At 53.9% G+C, this 5,000-nt stretch overlaps 1 non-coding gene across 1 annotated transcript in view; it reads right to left on the reverse strand.

The window, feature by feature from the left end:
* The window catches only part of LOC124726951, a 1,909-nt gene extending 372 nt beyond the window's left edge, over window positions 1–1,537 (reverse strand). Inside the window, exon 1 of the ribosomal RNA XR_007006825.1 lies at window positions 1–1,537. This exon is cut by the window's left edge and continues 372 nt beyond it. This is a non-coding gene — a ribosomal RNA (small subunit ribosomal RNA).
* Window positions 1,538–5,000: the final 3,463 nt, after the last annotated feature.

The following is a 5,000-nucleotide window of genomic DNA, read 5'->3' on the forward strand; positions in this document are numbered from 1 at the left end:
ACCTGTTATTGCTCAATCTCGTGCGGCTAGAAGCCGCCTGTCCCTCTAAGAAGAAAAGTAATCGCTGACAGCACGAAGGATGTCACGCGACTAGTTAGCAGGCTAGAGTCTCGTTCGTTATCGGAATTAACCAGACAAATCGCTCCACCAACTAAGAACGGCCATGCACCACCACCCACCGAATCAAGAAAGAGCTATCAATCTGTCAATCCTTCCGGTGTCCGGGCCTGGTGAGGTTTCCCGTGTTGAGTCAAATTAAGCCGCAGGCTCCACTCCTGGTGGTGCCCTTCCGTCAATTCCTTTAAGTTTCAGCTTTGCAACCATACTTCCCCCGGAACCCAAAAGCTTTGGTTTCCCGGAGGCTGCCCGCCGAGTCATCGGAGGAACTGCGGCGGATCGCTGGCTGGCATCGTTTATGGTTAGAACTAGGGCGGTATCTGATCGCCTTCGAACCTCTAACTTTCGTTCTTGATTAATGAAAACATACTTGGCAAATGCTTTCGCTTCTGTTCGTCTTGCGACGATCCAAGAATTTCACCTCTAACGTCGCAATACGAATGCCCCCGCCTGTCCCTATTAATCATTACCTCGGGTTCCGAAAACCAACAAAATAGAACCGAGGTCCTATTCCATTATTCCATGCACACAGTATTCAGGCGGGCTTGCCTGCTTTAAGCACTCTAATTTGTTCAAAGTAAACGTGCCGGCCCACCGAGACACTCAATAAAGAGCACCCTGGTAGGATTTCAACGGGGTCCGCCTCGGGACGCACGAGCACGCACGAGGCGGTCGCACGCCTTCAGCTCGCCCCACCGGCAGGACGTCCCACGATACATGCCAGTTAAACACCGACGGGCGGTGAACCAACAGCGTGGGACACAAATCCAACTACGAGCTTTTTAACCGCAACAACTTTAATATACGCTATTGGAGCTGGAATTACCGCGGCTGCTGGCACCAGACTTGCCCTCCAATAGATACTCGTTAAAGGATTTAAAGTGTACTCATTCCGATTACGGGGCCTCGGATGAGTCCCGTATCGTTATTTTTCGTCACTACCTCCCCGTGCCGGGAGTGGGTAATTTGCGCGCCTGCTGCCTTCCTTGGATGTGGTAGCCGTTTCTCAGGCTCCCTCTCCGGAATCGAACCCTGATTCCCCGTTACCCGTTACAACCATGGTAGGCGCAGAACCTACCATCGACAGTTGATAAGGCAGACATTTGAAAGATGCGTCGCCGGTACGAGGACCGTGCGATCAGCCCAAAGTTATTCAGAGTCACCAAGGCAAACGGACCGGACGAGCCGACCGATTGGTTTTGATCTAATAAAAGCGTCCCTTCCATCTCTGGTCGGGACTCTGTTTGCATGTATTAGCTCTAGAATTACCACAGTTATCCAAGTAACGTGGGTACGATCTAAGGAACCATAACTGATTTAATGAGCCATTCGCGGTTTCACCTTAATGCGGCTTGTACTGAGACATGCATGGCTTAATCTTTGAGACAAGCATATGACTACTGGCAGGATCAACCAGGGAGCTGCGTCAACTAGAGCTGAGCAGCCGGCCGCCCGGGAGTGTGTCCCGGGGGCCCGCGCGAACACGCAAGCGTCCGCTCAATCATTCTGCAAACAGGAGGAGGCTGAGCTCCCCTGCACAATACACCTCGAAACCCTCTCAGGTCCCGGCGGCGCGCAGCGCCGTCCCAAGTACTTGGTCGGGTTCGAGAGAGGCGCAATCGCCCGGAGTTAGGCGAGTAGACGCTTTCGGTGCGACCACCCGTGCTCCCAACTGAGCTTGCCGCTGCCGACAGAGGCCCGGGAGCGTGCTGTCGTGGCATTGCCGGCGGGAGACAACACGCGCCACCTACGGTGACCGGCAGCTCCAACGCCAGCGCCACAGAAGGACAAAAGCCCCACTTGGGTGCCGAAGCGAACTCTCCCAGCACAGCGCACGCGCCAACACATCCGCACAGCTGCGATACAAACCACCAGCGAGAACCGCTGGGGCGACCGAGCAGCAGACGGCGTCGCGGCGCCGAGCGCCGGGCGGCGGCGCATCCTCAACGCACACAGTCCTCAATCGGACCAGCACACTGAAGATGTCCACCGCGCTTCGCACCGGGCCCGCGAGGACCTACTTTGGCCGCACGGCGCCGCGCGCAGGGTGCGCCGGCGCGCAGCTGCGACGCCTGCCGCGTCCGTCGGCCGGCGCGCCTGCCACTGGCCGCCCCCACCAGCCGGCTGTAGCGCGTGCGCCCACGCACCGCGCGGCCAGCACGCCGGGAGGCGCCCCCTCACCGGCCGGGGACGGTCCCACCCAGCCACCGCCGCGTATCGCTTCACACCCAGATGCCGTTCAGTTTCGTCGGCATGGTGGGTATCGCTGGAACAACCGGTTAGTACCTCAACCTATCGTCGCCATCACCGATTCACCCCTAGCGAGAACAACCGCACCACAACAGGTTACCATTTGTTCATTTGCGTAACTTCACCAGAAAACGCAGGCGTCCATCGCCATTTGCAACTTCAACGATTATTGCATGCCTGTGTCAGGTGTCACGCCACACTACGTCTGCCCACATACACGCAACAAAATGTGCACGCCTAGACAATACGTGGAAGGTGGCCCCCGTACGTATGCGATGTCCATTGCTCGAACGACTGTCAACCGGCCTCTGTAGCATGTCGCAGATATGGAACGCGGTGCACCATGCCATCACGGTGTGTGAGGAGAGACGACTAGGTCCGAATACATCAACAGACAGCTCATGCTGATCGCCATCCACGGCGTCCGTTCCTCCCACACGTCTCTATGGCGTACCACACTGCAATCCAGCTCTCATAGGGAGACGACACGTAGCTGCGTGCACAATATTTGCACTGTATGGTCCGCCGTTTTTGGGCGCAGTCGTTGTGCGGTCACACATGTGCCACGATGTATCATTCAGTACATAAGGACGAATGTGCAGTACAGATTGTGGTTCACGCGTACGACATCAGCGGACAGTTGACACAGGCCGCACCACAACGTAGCCTGAGTACGTCGCATGCGAAGGGCATTGAACATGCAAACTTCTCACCAACCAGCTTGCGAAGGCAGGGGGCAAGGTGGGGACGTGGGGAGGGGCGGCATGTACGTCCTGCTGCCATCCACATTACAGTGTACAGCAGGAGCATGTGGAAAGTGAGCAAGACTTGCAAGGTGTTTAACATGAAGCGATACACAGGGGTGCGGGCAGTGCGAGTAGCGAACTATATTGCGAGGGTTGCGGGTGGGCAACACTACAGTAATTGAACGAGTCGTATAACAATTACAGAGCAGGTTTAGGCGACAACGTGGGTTACGTTAAGGCGACAACATGGGTTAGGTTAAGGCACAACATGGGTTAGGTTAAGGCACAACATGGGTTAGGTTAAGGCACAACATGGGTTAGGTTAAGGCACAACATGGGTTAGGTTAAGGCACAACATGGGTTAGGTTAAGGCACAACATGGGTTAGGTTAAGGCACAACATGGGTTAGGTTAAGGCACAACATGGGTTAGGTTAAGGCACAACATGGGTTAGGTTGAGGCACAACATGGGTTAGGTTAAGGCACAACATGGGTTAGGTTGAGGCACAACATGGGTTAGGTTGAGGCACAACATGGGTTAGGTTGAGGCACAACATGGGTTAGGTTGAGGCACAACATGGGTTAGGTTAAGGTACAACATGGGTTAGGTTAAGGTACAACATGGGTTAGGTTAAGGTACAACATGGGTTAGGTTAAGGTACAACATGGGTTAGGTTAAGGTACAACATGGGTTAGGTTAAGGTACAACATAGGTTAGGTTAAGGTACAACATAGGTTAGGTTAAGGTACAACATAGGTTAGGTTAAGGTACAACATAGGTTAGGTTAAGGTACAACATAGGTTAGGTTAAGGTACAACATAGGTTAGGTTAAGGTACAACATAGGTTAGGTTAGGTTAGGTTAGGTTACACGTTGTTGTACGGAAAGGTGTAGGGGGGGGGGGGGCGGGGGCGGCAGGTTCGTTGATAGTGATTATAGTAAGTGAATGCTTGTGACATGATCAGATTTGTCACGTCAGGATGCACCTTTGGCTTATTAGAGGCGGCGCTCCAATTCTATGCTTGTGTGAGACCTGTGTCTTTGACTCATGTCATTGTTTGTGCGCTGTGACAGGAGGTACTATTGTGATGTTGGGTGCACCGTTGTATAGGACATGTGTGGGTGTTGGTGCCTGGTCTGCGCAATGGTGGATGTCGAAAGGCTGGGATATTGTATTTTCCGCACGGACCTCCTGGTCTGGTTGTGATAGTGTGGATTGTGTAATGTGGCGGAGAAGATGCACTGGATGTTGTTCCATGCTGGTGCTTACATATTGTATGTGCGCCTGTTAGAAGCAGAGAGTGGTGCGTGATCAGAGTGTCTGGCTGACGTGTGGTTCCCATTTTGGGCAGACTCTTTCAGCATGTATACGGACAGTTGTGTATATTTGCTGTAGTTTGATGGCTCTGCATTGATTACTAATCAGCGCCGTGTGTACGGGTAATCTGGTTCCAGTCCAAAATGTTCCATCTGTGTACATTAGTGACAAAGACTCCCCCCATGCAGTGGGGCTCGGTCTGTTATAACTCTTCCGCGTAATATATTTGCCCCACGTTTTTGCGACTGCGAGTGCGAGTGCAACGCGCATGGGGACCGACATGCTGATGGCTCGGTATCGGACGCCGTACAGTGAGCAACGCGATCGCGTCTCTCGCTCGTAAGTGGTACAGGTCGCGGCTCATGTATACGGACAGCGGGAATGTCGCATATTGGAAATAACTCTTCATGAAACGCAAGTTATAGGGGTGGATTGCACTTTACGAGTGCGGGAAACGTCCGCCGTTCATCCGCTGGAGGTGCGAGTTTGGCGGTTGGGGTGGTGCACGAACGGGTGCGGGTGGCGTCATTGCCGGTCCACGGCTTCGTGCGGCAGAGCCACTGGAGATTG

Source organism: Schistocerca piceifrons, unplaced genomic scaffold, assembly GCF_021461385.2.
Source record: "Schistocerca piceifrons isolate TAMUIC-IGC-003096 unplaced genomic scaffold, iqSchPice1.1 HiC_scaffold_1071, whole genome shotgun sequence".
NCBI lineage: Eukaryota > Metazoa > Arthropoda > Insecta > Orthoptera > Acrididae > Schistocerca > Schistocerca piceifrons.